Source organism: Coptis chinensis, chromosome 2 (genome assembly GCF_015680905.1).
Source record: "Coptis chinensis isolate HL-2020 chromosome 2, ASM1568090v1, whole genome shotgun sequence".
Classification (NCBI taxonomy): Eukaryota; Viridiplantae; Streptophyta; class Magnoliopsida; order Ranunculales; family Ranunculaceae; genus Coptis; species Coptis chinensis.
The window spans coordinates 68,603,354-68,619,213 of NC_141457.1; the positions used below are offsets into that span (position 1 = coordinate 68,603,354).

General features: G+C 32.8%; 1 long non-coding RNA gene across 3 annotated transcripts; it reads left to right on the forward strand.

The window, feature by feature from the left end:
* The first annotated feature begins 5,217 nt into the window (after positions 1–5,217).
* On the forward strand, positions 5,218–15,378 carry LOC147517388 (uncharacterized). Of its 3 annotated transcripts, XR_015211423.1 has the most exons (16): positions 5,218–5,638; positions 5,916–6,029; positions 6,151–6,420; positions 6,893–6,985; positions 8,672–8,815; positions 9,937–10,029; positions 10,124–10,197; positions 10,412–10,484; positions 10,561–10,594; positions 11,008–11,105; positions 12,509–12,535; positions 12,638–12,756; positions 13,142–13,250; positions 13,769–13,849; positions 14,276–14,351; positions 15,028–15,378. It is a non-coding gene; the product is annotated as an uncharacterized LOC147517388 (long non-coding RNA). The 3 variants fall into 3 exon arrangements; XR_015211422.1 differs by lacking the exons at positions 10,124–10,197; positions 13,142–13,250; positions 13,769–13,849; positions 14,276–14,351; positions 15,028–15,378 and having other exon boundaries at positions 8,740–8,815; positions 12,638–12,835; XR_015211421.1 differs by lacking the exons at positions 5,218–5,638; positions 5,916–6,029; positions 6,151–6,420; ... (2 more) ...; positions 10,124–10,197; positions 13,769–13,849 and having other exon boundaries at positions 9,788–10,029.
* The last annotated feature ends 482 nt before the right edge of the window (positions 15,379–15,860 follow it).

Consider the following 15,860-nt stretch of genomic DNA (forward strand, 5'->3'; position numbering starts at 1 on the left):
ACTAATTATAATAGATTGATAGTGTTTGCTTGATGAATTATGTTAATGTTTACGCGATGAGATTAGAGACTTAAAAATACCAGTGCGTAGCATGGTTTGCAAACTTGTACAACACTTAATCGGCAATAAATGTGTAAGGCAAATCAATCTAACGCTAAGATTTCCTTCTAATTTGAGCAATGTTAGGTAAAAGATTGAGATGCTCAGGTTCCCATGCAATTTGAGCATCGTGCAATGGTAGGTGCAACAAGGTCAGGTGCATCATTAGGATAATCGACCCGAGTAAAAGAAGCTTACAAGAAAAACACAAAATAACAATTAGAAATTATATAATGTTTTATTTGATTTCACAATTTGATCCATTTTAACAATAAAACTAAGACCCACAACTTGCAAATTTAAATTCTTTTTTTAAGGTTAGGATGAAAGCTTACAAGAAAAACACAAAATAGCAATTAGAAATTATATAATGTTTTCTTTGATTTCACAATTTGATCCATTTTAACAATAAAACTAAGACCCAGAACTTGCAAATTTAAATTCTTTTTTTAAGGTTAGGATGAATGGCAACCCTCTCACAGCACCACTCACACAAAAGCGAGTTTATTAACTATGTATAGCCAAAAGGCCTACAATGATAATAAACAAAAAACAAATTACTTTTGAAGTTAAAAATAACTTTAAAATTAAAACTATAACATTAAAAAATTACTCTAAAACTGGTTAATAATATATACTATCAATATACTAAAGCAGAGACTTCTAAGAGAGATTTTTCTCTCTCCAATGTGACACTCTAATATGAAAGATAGTCTTTTCTAATAGCCTACAATCCCACGTACATGAAATCTCTTTGGAGAGTTTCAGTGTATTTCTAATTCTTATATTTGGAGAGTTTGAGTGTATTTCCAATTCTTATATATTTTATTAATTTTCTAATAGCCTACAATCCCACGTACATGGAACCTCTTTGGAGAGTTTGAGTGTATTTCTAATTCTTATATTTGGAAAATTTGAGTGTATTTCCAATTCTTATATATTTGATCAAATAAAAAAAATTGCTAAAAAATAGGTGATTTGTAGAAGGTAATTTCCTATTACTAATCAAACATTTTTAGTGTTCCAATTCTTATATATTTGATCAAATAAAAAAAATTGCTAAAAAATAAGTGATTTGTATAAGCTAATTTCATATTACAAATCATACAATTTTAGTATTTATGATAAAACACCGACTTATTTCAAATATATCCTTAGCGCGGTCTAAAAAACACTATATATTTTTCAATTAAGGGCATCTCCAATGGGGGGTGTAAAATTACACTTCCACATAGGCTCTACCTAGATGCCATTAGGATTTTACAACTCCAATTGCAAATTATTGTATAGTCCATAAATATCCACTCTCTATTGTTTCTAATGGAGAAGTGTAAAAAAGTTCAATTTTAAACTCGGATGACACTTGAAGTGACGTTCCTCTTTAAATTAAAGTGGGACGTCACTTCAAGTGTCGTCCAAGTTTAAAATTTTCAAATTGTGACTTTAGAAATAGATAGGGACGATATTCCAAGTGACGTCTGCATGTTTCTTTTGTTCAAACGTGTGTTCAAGTGTCACCCAGGCTATTTATCAACTGATAGCGAGATGGGGAATTCCCCACCCCCTTCTATCAATTAATAGCTTATTACCTACGGTTTAGCACCCCCATTGGATAGAGTTTTTTGACACTTGGGGTGTAAACTTTCCACTCTATACGGTTTACAGCCCCTATTGGAGATGCTCTAATAACTTATTTTAGGGTGTAAAATCAGTTTCCGACGGTTCCTCACATTCTCTAAGGATTATGTGAGATATACCGAATTAGAATACTCAAAATGTTATTCGCATAACCCTTTTATATATATGGAATTTGCATTTGTTGTTGGTTATTAACTTCTTAAGAAGTAGACCAATATACTTCCCGAGTAAGTGTCCGAATGCCCATCACGCACTCTCACATTTTTAACATATGCACTTTTCTTCATTTTCGTTTTTTTTTCTTGGATCTCATTCTGATTTTCAAACACATGTAGGCTACAATATGATAATACATATTGAAAGTCTAGACCTGTAAAAAGAACACCGGCTTATTATGAAGGGGTGCTTTTATTTGCACATTTGATTTATACTTCTTTGTATGACATTATTTCTTTAGACAATCTAAAGATATATCTAATAATCATTCAAACACAACCTCTTACATACATACACTCGAACACTCGATTCAGAAAATGTCAAAGTTAACATAAGATCAAATGCCAAGGTGCAAATTCTCCCAAGTTCTTTCTCATTAATGTAGAGAACTGTACTTCTATCGATTTAAGAACACTATATATAAAAGGATCGGACGATCATCGATAGTCATATTTGGAAGACAGGTAGATGTAATGCATGGTTATGCATGTGATGTTATTTTTCTATTCAATGTATATAGAGCAATAAAATACGTTTACATGTGAATCCATAGAGCTTTTTCCATCACAATAAGAGATGACTATAACAATCTAGATTTTGTATTTAGATATCATCGGGGAACACAAATGAACTCAAAAGAAAATTTATATTTGGCACTTGAGACGGTTTCCTTTAGGGCCCAAATGGTAAGCAAAACCTTAAATATATGTACTTAACTAATTTCATTTATAAATAATACATTGACTTTTTTTTAACTGAATATATACAACCTTCTTACATTTCATTTCAATTCTTGGAACAAAAATTGGAATTGACTATTATAACAAATACAAGATATGGTGAGTGAAATCATTTCACTCTTCACTCAGGAGCAAGGATTAAATTAACTAATCGAGGTGGCTGTCTTTGGTTTCCTAAGTTTTGTTCTTTTTTTTCCCGAGTACAGGAAGATGGGATAGTGCTAAATATAAAATTTCAAAATTTGTGCTCATTCTAAGTGCAGGAAGATGTGATAGTGCTAAAAAGTATGGGTCAGGATGCTTATAGAATGTTCATATCATGGAGTAGGATCCTGCCAAGTATGTTTCACCTCTCTAACTTCATAAATGGGTGTGGATACTTATAGAATGTCCATATTATCATGGAGTAGGATCTTGCCAAGTTGTATAATAATATGATGTCCTATATGAGCTACTCTTGGTATTGCATAAGAAAGTTATTATTGAATTTGCATTGTGATGAGCATTTCAAAGCAATGGAACTGCAGTTGAACTTGTAATAGCTCAACAACCTTTATTCGATATGTAACAAACTTTGGTTGCAAAGAGATCGAGCCACCTAAACATTTTTTGGTTGTAGGAATTTTAATAATTTTGGAGTAAAATATATCGAAGCTTAAAAATTCTTATGAGTGTTCTACTGATAATTGATGGATGATAATTATTTGGTCCAAAAGAGTGAAGAGCATTTATGTGAATTATTGTTATACTTATTTTTGTGGCACTTTATTGATACCATCAAACTTAACCCTTTCAATATTAGTGCAATATTGGAAGAACTTTGTGGTATTCTTCATCCGAACTTTGTTTTGCAATGTGCTTGCAGAAATATTGAGAATTGATAAATATATTATAAGAAATAAGGAAAAAGGTGGAATAAGATAAAATATTTGAGCATTTTATTATAAGTTCAAGGTGTATGTTAGAAGCTTCAAGTTTGAAAAGAGAATGTTATTTGAAAGGCACACTTCTCTTCCATCCATTTGATTATTAGATTGTTCAAATCTGAAAATTAATGGCTATTACTTATTTTACCCTCCCAATCTTACGTTAACACTTTGACATGTTCACATTGACGAAAGACATAGAACGACATGATCTTCTTTGTTATTCATGTTGGAATTGAATAAGTATATTTTTCATGTATATAAACAATCACCTAGAAAAAGAGAAAATACTTGGGGGAATATTCTAAGTAAGTGAACGCATTTTCTTGAAAGAAATTTTTTTTTGTATTCATCAATTCATCGTAGAACACGTTCATGTGATAAATCTTTTCAAGTGGGAGTAGTGTATTATTTGAGGATATAGAAACAATTAATCTGTTTTAGTGATTTGATAGATATTTTAGTGATTTGTACACATTAGTACGTAAGGCGAGCGGTGATGATTTACTGCTAATCACCATAAATCTAAGAAAACTATTATACAAGTTAGATCAAGTTTAAGATAATTCCATTTGAAAATTACGGATTAATATCCTAAACCATAAAGTAAAGAGGCTATCTCAATTTGATCCCTTAGTTTCCAAGTACTTATGCACCATAATCGCTGCTCATTAACGTATTTCGGTTTATTTTCAATAAAAATATATTCTGATTCGAAAATTTGCCACTAAATCACCATAAATTTAAGAAAACTATTATACAAGCTAGATTGAGTTTAAGATAATTCTATTGAAAATTACGGATTAATATTCTAAACCACAAAGTGAAGAGGCTATCTCAGTTTGATTACTTAGTTTTCAAGTACTTATGCACCATAATCGCTGCTCATTGACGTATTTTGGCTTATTTTCAATAAATATATTCTGATTCGAAAATTTGTGTGAGACATTTTGTAAAGCCTTTTCAGCACAAAAAATATTTAATAGATCCCGGGCGTATGCTCGAATCCAAAATCTAGTATAAACTAATACATACTCAACATGTTAGATTATATATTGACTTATTCAAGGGTGTCAACTCAATAGACAAACCATCTTCGGCCACAACTACACAATCAATCCGAATTTCAACATCCATCGTCCTACTACCCACATTTACCTGCCTTATGAAAAGGTCGTACAACAAGAACACAAGACCACACCAACTTAACCAGGATCCAATACAGGACATGGTAAGGAACATCGAGAGGTGAAGTGCAGAGTGTGGACAGTTGGTTCTGGTACCACAGAAGAAAGTGGAGATACATCAGAAGACAGAGGTGTAAGAGGTATGGGAGGGTCTAGTAATAATGTTGAATGCAAATAGATCATGCGGAGGTGGTGTGGGAGGGTCTAGGAATGGCGTGTCAAATGCAAACGGATCATGCGGAGGTAGTGTGAGAGGGTCCGGGAATGGCGTGTCCAATACAATTGGATCAGGTGTAGGTACGTAATGAGGTATTAAAGACCATTAATACTGAATAGTTGAGAATGCTCCTAGTGAAACACGTCAGTCCCCTTTTTACTCTAAACTGGACACGTCGGATTTCACAAAAGTTCGGCTGGAAAAAAAGTAAATCTATGCTATTTTCTCTATTCAATTGTTCGGTTGTTACTAGAGAAAAAAAAAAAAAAAAAAAACTCTTGACAATAGGAACAGAAAACCAAAAACTCTCCCCATATCTTATCTTAGAGATGCTACTTCGATTTATTTGCCAAGGATCCATTCAAAATTGTTCGCAGAAATAATAACCCAAAAATAGAAACAAAACCCTTCATTTTCAGGCTCTTTTCCTTGAATCTCCCTTTTCAGATTCCTCTCACTCAATCCAGTGAGGCAAAATAATTCCAAATACAAAAAAAGGTTTTGAAGAAAGAAGGTGAAACAGTGAATGGGTAATTTCGTTTTCAGCAAAGATGAAACAATTTGTTGAGAATATCAACCATCAATTCAACTCTCCGTTACTTCTGCTTCAACATTGTGAGTTTTTTTCCAGCAATTTATTTTTTCATATTGTGCTTTTGTGATTTTGGAATCGATTCAATCAAAGATTTTCAACTTCACACCACGAATGATTGTCACACAGTTCGATTATATAGTGTTGCAATTGTGCACGATGGCTTAATCTTTTGATCATATAATATGCTTGATTATAGGTTAAACCGCACTACTTGGACGTCTTTTCTATAGTCAATTGTTTATGTGTGAAGAAATTATAAGTAGCCATCATGCACAATTGCACCTGTTTTTTTTTCAGGGCTAACGGGGACAATGATATTACCCTGAAGATACTGTACTGTGGAATTTGTCATTCTGACCTTCACTCCATTAAGAATGAATGGGGCAATGCTGCATATCCTATTATCCCTGGGTAATCCGACATTTTCTAAGATTTCAATATACAATCACAAGTGATCATGATATAAGCGGAGAAGCACTCACAAGTCACAATCACCACTAGCACATCATAATAAAATTTTTATTTGGTGTAGGCATGAGATTGTTGGTATAGTGACTGAAGTTGGAAGCAACGTAACAAAATGTAAAATAGGTAGTGACGAGGATTGTGAATTATTTTGTTGCAGAGAGGACATCAGAATTATTTGGAAATGATGCTAGTGTTCTTTTTGGTGTTGGGTCTTGGTGAACTTCAACATCCAACTGTTCGTAGCTGCTGCTCTTGGATTGGTTTTTACAGTGGGTTGGATTTTCTACTTCATAGGTTACTCCACTTGTGATCCAAATAACCATATGAAGGCTGGGTATGAAATTATGAATTAAATCCTTTTAATTTAGCATCATTTTCATCAATTGTCAACTTAGATGTAGCCTGTAGGATCTAGATATCTAAAAGCATCCACTGCTTAGCTTATTTCAGCTAACCGTTACTTAAAATGTAAGTCACATAGTAACAATGATATTAGAGGGTACTGAATTAGGTAGCAATCTTCTAGGTATCATGTATTATTGTTTGGTTGTAGAGGAGTTTTGGGAAGGTATTAGTAATGGTCACACTAATAATTGTTTTGAGGATGATGAGCATACACAAAACTCCATTCCACATCTCGCTTCCTTGAGTGTCTAGATTAAGTTTTGCACACTACACACATGACACCAAATGTAATTGGTATCTTAGAACTCAATGGAGTATGCCGACTTGCCATAGTTGTCCGCCTTTGTATTAGCTACTCAAATGCTTTGCACTAATTAGTTCATTTATTTGTGGACTTTCAGTGCTTTGTTAGGAGGTGGAAGTCATTGGCAAGTCATATTCCATGTTCTCTCTTTCGTCGAGGAGAGAGAAAAAAGATGCAAATGTCATACAAGGTATGCTTTGGTGAATTTAAATATCTTTTTTTTTTTCTTTGTAGCTAGATTGAATTTTATAAGTATAGGTGTTGACTAATTCATATGAGTTTGCATATGGAACTGATGCTATTGTTGTAGCATTAGTTGTTAATGTATAATTAGGATTTCCAAAAGCTGTCAAAAACAAAAAAATATAAGTGATGATTGTACCTAAATGCTAGACCTGTATACAAGCGTGTTCCTAGATGTCGCAAGCTACTAATGTTTACTGTATTTTTTTGTTATTGTTAGTATCCAAGGTCACACATGGCTGTCAATAGATCCTCTGCTATTTTTCTATTAATGCTTTCAGTGAACTTATTCTTTCTACACATTGGGCTATTTTGCATTTATCTTTTTATGAAAATCTTGATTGGAGATTATTATTAATTCCATTAAAATGTGGGATTGGTTCAAGTGTAATTTATGACAACAATCTATTCTATGCTAAATTCAAGATATCCCAAGTCTTTTTGATGCGTCTATCTCACCAGCTCTACGTCCTTATATATGTAAATGTGGCATGCAATTAATTACAAGCACCTCACATGCATCTGACTTTTTTGTAACTAAATATATATCAAGACTTGACATGTAATGATTTTCCAGGCTGTCTGCATAACTTGCTATGTGCAGTTAGCTTTAGTGTTTGCTAATTCTAATTATCCATGAATTACTACCGTGATAGACATGTGACCCCTTGATTCCACCGGAACTAAAATCTACAATAAGTTCAATTGTGTTTCAACAAAAATCCATTTTAACCAAAAAAAATTTCGCTTGGTTTTCAGACTGTTAAAATGATTAGGGTGCGCCATCTATATATCTTCATTCTATTTGATCATAGGCTTATATGTGAATCTACTTACAATTTGGTTTTATGAAGATGCCTTTTGAGTTAGGCATTAATATATATCACTGTTAATACTTAAAGGATAACAAAAATAGCATTATTCTATTGCCCTTATTATCACGTTTCTTCAGTTATGATATTAATATTATCCATATGACTAACACACTGTCCAGGTAATCAATTTATATTGTGAAAAAATTTATACAGCTGAAAGAAAAAGTTTTACAGAAATAAAAAATGAGTTGTATCTACTTCCTTTGTGTTGAATCGAATTGCGGCCCATGAAATTTAATTTTCAGCTAGCTTTTATAGTATTCTCACCACTATTTCTTTCATGTTTTTTTGATTGACTTAGTAAATAGATTTGTTTTCAACACATAGCACTGCCGACTATATAGTCGTGTGTTTATTGGTATTTAGTTATGAAAATCACCATCTTAATGAGCAACAAGGTACATGTGAATCCTAAACAAGTAAGTAATACTCTACAACCAGTGAGCCAAATCTCTGAATATAGTGAGCCAAGTATAGTAAGCATATAGTAAGCTTTTTCCTTTACAACTAATGTGGGCCAAGTATTGTTTTGCAATTGAATGATGCATATGCTAGGGTTCAAATTTTAGGCTGCAAATTTTCTTCTTGAGATTAAATTATGTTCTACGTGATATTAGTATATCGTTATAAACCATGCATTTTTTTTTTTTTTTTTTTTATCATGGTCCTACCCAACCAACTTTACTGATTGTATTCCTCTATCCCATGACCCAGTTTCAAAAATAATATATCTTACTGTTTCTTTGAGTTTGGGAAAGGCCTGTCAACTACAACTTCAAATTCAGTAATAATAAGCTCTTCTCAATTGGTCAATGGTTTGTGAAAGGTGGCAAATAAGTAAATATCGATCAGAAGAAAGCCCAACGATTAAAGATCTTCTACTGTTACTACTTTGCAAAAAGGTACGATCTATTGTTTATTTTATCTTTTTCATTTATATTAATTGCCACATAGCTTTTGGTTTTCTTCAAACTCGAAGGGTTTTAGGTAGCTTCTTTTGGCGTGATCAAACTATGCATGCAACTTGGAAAAGGCAAAGAATAAGTTCCCTACTATTACACTATTTCTTTCCTCTCATTGATGATAAATTGAAGCGTCGGCTTAGTTTGAACAACCTGTGCAAATAACATTGTAATTGATCAGTATCTGACATATTTTCATTACCTTAATTTTTTTCTTGGGAAAGAAGTCATTGGTTAATAGTTATTATCTTGGGTTCCAGTCCCAAGCAGCCTGACCTCCACAGATGAGAGAGGAATTCAAGCTTCATGAAAACTATTGACATAAATGAGGTCTAATAATCATCTGGGGATTTAGACCTTCTACATGGTTGTTTTAGTCATTAGTTCCTTCTTCATGTCAGCTCTTATCCTTCTACTTCGTTTTCTAAAAACTCGATAGAATAATTAAATTCTTATCATTATGTAGATGGAATTTGATTATTCATGGCCTTTTACAGGGAATTGAATTCTTATTGTCAATGTGATGGATATAATAGCAGTCCCCTTTTGAGCTCTCTCAGCTTATCCACATCATAGGGGTATTACGAAAAAAGTGAGAAAAAACTGGCGATAGATGTCTCCCCAAAAACCCACAACTATTCACCAAAAAAAGAGAAAAAGAAAAACCCCATGACTAAAATTAAAAACACCCCTAGAGATTCTCTAGCTAATATTTTGTCTCGCTTCTCTCTAGTCTTTTCAAATTCTTTTACATATCAGGTATGCCCCCCTTATTGTTTTTAGTTTCTTCTCTTTTTCCTTTTTACCAATTTCCATACTATTTTCATTGTCTTAATTTTTTTTGGTTAAATTTTTGTTGTAATTTTTGTATTTTGTAAGTGTGGGACTGTTGGGTGATTTTTAAGTATCTTTGGGTTGGGAGACTGCTTACTATCAATCAAATAACTTTTGTTTAGTCTAATGTGTTACATAGCCACAATCTAAAGAAGGTGGTTTGGTTTGTTTCCCCTATTGTAATATATCAATTTGCTCACTCTCTGGACTTTTGATTTGACCAGCAGAAGAAACTTATGATAGACGTAACACTTATATCATCCGAACTGTGTAGAACACATACTTAAGTTGAGGCAGATATTTCCACTAAAGTTGCATATGTAAGTACATTCTCATTTTCTTTAGCAAACATTGTGTTATGATCGAATGTTGTGTTTTGTGATTCATTATTTATTTATTTATAATACTCTTCAGGTAGAGAAACAATTCATTGAGTGTTCAAGTCTTTAAGTAAAACAAAGAAAGAGTGAAGCAGCTTGAACTGACATGTACTTCTTTACAATTTAATTTTGCTTCTTGATGTATTGTGTTTATTTACACCATCTAAAAAAAGCTTGCATTTTCATCCTCTTAAACTCTTTTGGAAAGCTTTTCCATAACTTAGCTATTACCTAACACCTTACTGAGTAGTTTAGCACAAGTTGTAACGAACTCTAAATTTCTCCCACGAGTTCTCAACCTCACGACTATTTTGTATTTCAGGCAACAAAGCTGTAAAGTACCTCTACGGAGAAATGGAGAATGCATTTGTTTCCCTGAACACCAAATTTGCGTGGTAATTTACATAGCAATTATTATTTTTCCTTGCTATATGTTAAGTGGTAAATTATTATTTTATTGTACTTTGATAGGTTATGGAACGAAAATCTCGATAGCAACACTTACGTAAGTACAAATTATATGTTACCTTTTATATTTCCAATTAGTAATAGTTAACAATTTGTTTGTGTTGAATTAAATTGAGTTCTAATTGTTTGTTACAATGTCTCACCGAGTATGAGTTCGTTATGATTATGTTTTCATTGTGGTGATAGTGATCTTTCACAACTTGATATTCATAGTGAACTGAAAATGAAAGTGTGAAGCATTATTGAATTGGATTGCACACTAAGACAATTGATATATGTCATGCAGTTCTCTTTCAAATATATATATATATATATACTCTTAGTTGTAGGTGCTTGCGTGCATCACATAAACTACTATTTGTTTGTTTTGATCTTGAACGAAGAATTTTAACATTTGCATTCACTATTCGATGGTATTCATGTGCTTAACCGTTATTAGTGTACTTCCAGAGTTTTCACTCCCAAGAAGCCCGAATAATGATCATGGATTATGCCGATTTCACCATTTTTGTTTTTCTCACACCGATTCCTCAATTCTGCTTGACAAGGTATTACCTTTTAGTATTGTCATTCCTATACATGATTAATTCATTTATTTTAGTAGTTTGCATATTGTCAGGTTGGTGCATTTCTCCTAAAGATGCCTGTGCTAATATTGGCAGTCTATTGTAGATATAGTGTTTCTTTTGAAGGGCATGTAATCATTGGGCAATACTGAAGCTGAAAAGTCCTTTTGAATATGAAATGTTGTCCATATTTTGACTTTTCTTTATTTGTTTTTAGTACATGTGCCCCATATAATAGTTTACGTACTTATATATGAATGCTTGAATACAAGCTTTATTACCATATGGATATCTAGAGTATCTCTTGCAACCTAAATGAATTTTCTTTCTCCGCACTTAAAATTAAATGAACTAAGTGAATGGCTTTATATTTTCTTTTGGTATTAGTTATATCTATTTAGGTTTCTATGTTACGTTTGTTGTGAATTAAGCCCTATGTTTATACTTTTTAATGGCTTGGTTGTCTTGCGCACTATACTTATGTATCTTGAAATGGATCTTTAGCTCAATGGAAGAGCACTTTTTAGTAGCTTGGTTGTCTTGCACACTATATTGCTAAAAAAGCACAGGCAACTAATTCAGGTTGCATGAGAAGATGGCAGATCGAATAACACGCTGTCTAATTTAACTTGGATCTAATCCTCCTATCCACGAATGGTGCATTGACGATTTCTCAAAAAACGCAAGCGATTCAGTTCACTTGCTGCCCACGGATCTACTATGTATGTGGCACAAAAAGACAAAACTAATTAATAATCGAAAAATAAAAACGAACACCCAAAATCCCACGAGTTCTCAACCTCAAAATAAAAATGAAGGGATCTCATTGACTTGACGGTGAAGGAAGCAATATCGCATCTCTATCGATCTCCCTCTCTCATAGGTGATTGGTGATGTCATCAGATCACGGGATTTACTGTTGGCAGCAGTTATAGGAGGTTATGGTGCTGCTAGCAGCAAGCAAAATCAGAGGACTCCCTATAGAGGATTCAACTGTTACAAAGTCATAGCCTCCAAATAAGTTTTCTCCTATTTGTCCAAATTGTTGCCTAAACATTTTGTGAGCGTGATCTATGGACACCAACCAATAAGAACAAGAAGGTAGGCTATGCCTTACAAAACCAGGAGGTATTAATAGGAACAATGTCAAACTCTTTTAGGCCCAATTTGAATAGTTTGTGAAAATCAAGTACTTTTTTTAAATTTAGCACTATATTTTGATAGTCGACATTGATTGAGAAACTTTAGATTCAAAATAAATTATCTATTCTTAAAGCTTTGGTAGGTTTTCCTTGCCATTTTTTATCGGCCATATAGCCCATAACCACTTTTTGCTCTCAATGATGTCGGTTAAATTCTCAAATTCACTTGGTGTCAAAGCGAAGAAGGTTAGAATGGAAGGTGATCATGAGGTACAGAAGGAACAACCCACAATCTCTTTATATACTGAGCCATTGCCTTTATTTTTCTGCTTTATATACTAATGTAGCTTTGGATTGAATTTTATTTTACAGGTTGGGATGGGCCAGTCTCTGGCTATATATAGAACTGCCGATGTTCTACCATTAGCGCTTATTGGGATGACATTGGCATTCCAAGGAACGTTATGGTTGAGGCTAGAGCTCTTTGGCAGGTACATCTCAAATCTCCATCATGTTAAAACATCATTAATACCAACAAAGGGATCACCTTATTAGAAATATTTGAACAAATCCGTTTATTGTTCATGACCATTTAAATATCCTTAGTTCCTTTCTTTACGAGACAACTCCATCACCTTACACCAAAACCAAAGATTCATTCAAAGAATGATAAATGGGGGTGTGAGCATCTAAAGTTTGCTTCTAATTCAACATCAACCCCAATTTTGAGGTAATATTCTTCATTAAGGTTTTGATGAATATGAATATATTTAAGCCTTAAACTGGCTTCAATTGAATATGCATTTTTATGTTGCTTATTTGATGGACGACCTTCAACTGAATATGATTTTTATTGCATTGGTTTTTATGGGTTAGTTCGAGCAGACCTCAATTTGGTAGTACTAGGGTAATACAGTAAAGCCTCGAAGGCTTCAAAATTTCAACAATGGACAATCCAACCCTTTTCACAAACTATATTTCAAAGGTATGGTCTCCAACTTCTTATTTTTAATTTTTAACAGTATGAATTGTTATTTACTTTCATTTATCTTAAAATTAAAAGAACCCAAGGTATTTTTCTTCAAGGAGAGTAGAAATTATCCAATAAGAAATAATGGGGCGGTTCATCTTCTAGAGTGATGAATTTTGGAAACAAGAAACATGAAATATATTTTGGATTGTTTGATTTTCAATGGTGTGACTAAATACCACTCACATATGTATTACTCAATGAATTACTTCAGTTTGGCTTACGGTTTTTGTTTACGGATTTGGTGCACTATAGTGTATTAGGAACAATTGATATCTACTTTAGTGGGGATTCAGATCATCTACTTATGTGGATCATCTAGGTTGTCATCCAAGTTTCTCCAACACCTTCATCATTGTCTAGCGATGAGGATGAAGTTAAAGTTGAGGTTGCATAGTTTCATTTTTTTTGAAAATATTGAAATATTATATGTCTGTATTACAACACTTACATAATTTTATGAGATTTTACAGAAGCTACCTCAATGGATTTTACATAAGCTACCTGTCATTGATCACTTTGTGATCTTTAGAATGTTGCTTGCAAACTCGCAGGTACTATGGAGTTGTATACAATCGCCTTTATCTTTTATTTGCCAGTAGTCTACCTCTGTGCAATTACAGTACTATAGGTTTTATTTCACATTACAATAGTAGTTACTGCCATACTAGAATGAATATGATTATGTAAAGGATAACTAATATTAGTATAATTAATATGAGCTTAATCACAATAATAGCATGTCTGAAGTTGTTACCATTAACATTTAAGCATCTTTGCTTCATCATAAATTGGTTGCTTGCTACATGCTTCTTGAAGAGACATAGGGCCATGTGAATCCTTGCATTATTTTGTTTGGTAATTGACAAAAGCAATCAATACAATGGCCCCAACATATCACCATACTAGATTGGTTTTAGGACGCTTTTATAGAAGTGTATATTGTTATGTTTTAATGATCTTTATCTTTGTATTTGTAGGTCTATAATGTTGCTTCATTCATCAGCGACTGCACCTGTTGTGGTATTTACATCCACAAGTGTTTCCTTTTCAATGGTAAATATATATATATATATATATATATATATATATATATATATATATATATATATATATATATATATATATATTCGATAATAACCCTGCCTATATTAGATTCTTACTAAAAGATTAACTGAGTCATAGACCCATTCTGCATATACTTAGTTTCCAACATGGTATATTTTAGTTATACAGGTATTTACATAGTACAATATTTAAACATTTGTATATGGTCTATAGTCTACAAGTGTGACTAGAGTTTATGTCAATTTAGACATCCCAGAGGCGCATCCTTTGCTAGAAATTAGCTGGTAATAACTACAAATCTTCACTGTTCAATAGGTTAAATTTTATGTTACAATTTTCTTATACTATTATTAAAAAAAAATGAGCCTTCAATATTTCATGTCTAACTTATCTGTTTTTTCACACCGTTTGCATGGAACATATACTTATGACATGTGTTCGTATATCATGTTCAGTTGTGAAGGGAGGAAGTCTCAGTTATTAGTAACGCCATACATATTGTCTTACACCAGTCGTTGTATGAAAAGTCTTGACATAAAGCTTTTGCTAGGGTAAAAAGAACCAATTGTACTGTGGTTAGAAAGTATGTTATGCATAGCTCTTTTACTGACTTTGGCTGTTTAATCCATTCAAATTCGATTTATCATAATTTTCTATAATGCAGGGTACGTTGTACGTATGTGAAGCAAAAATCTCAAAAGTGCTATAGGATTTTAAGCGTTTATGTTCTGGCTACGGGAAATGTGACAGAAAAGTAATACGCAAGGACTGCAATGATTTGTGCGAAGGTTGTCACGCTTTTGTTAAAGATGTGAAGCCAATGTACGACTAAATCGTACTTTCAGTTCATTTTATTAGATGATTAGATCTAACACTCATCATTTCAATGCATCAAATTTTATGCTTAAAAAATCCTTTGTGTGCAAAGGTATATGATTCGGATACAAGTTGAGGACCCAATGTATTCTGTATCGTTAGTGGTTTTTGACAAATTTGCTAAAAGTATTCTGAAGTATCCTTTTGAATGATTGGTTGAGCAGGATGAACAGGTAAATTAACAAAGGAAAACTTTCGTCTAATTCTAACTAATCTAGCAATGAACTAATTTTGGATGGAAATCCCAGCTTGATTTTTAAATTGATATATTTGGCCAACTTACTCTGATCTCAGTTTGATCTTGATGATATCCCAGCTTGATCTTCAATTTATATCTGGCTATCATACTCTAATCTTGGTCTAGAAGGAAACTCTGGCTTAATCTTTTGATCATATAAGTGTGAATACTAAATTGTGCACGATGGCTTAATCTTCTTAATCAATGCACAATGCATTTCACAGGTTAAACACACTAACAAGTGTCTAAACATATTTAAGTAAACATATATACCTTTCATGCACATTTCTTCATGACAACAAGCTCATTCTGATCATGGAACAAAACTCACTAATGGAATTAATTGTGTTCAAACTAAAGTATTCTACCACTAATGAATCGTG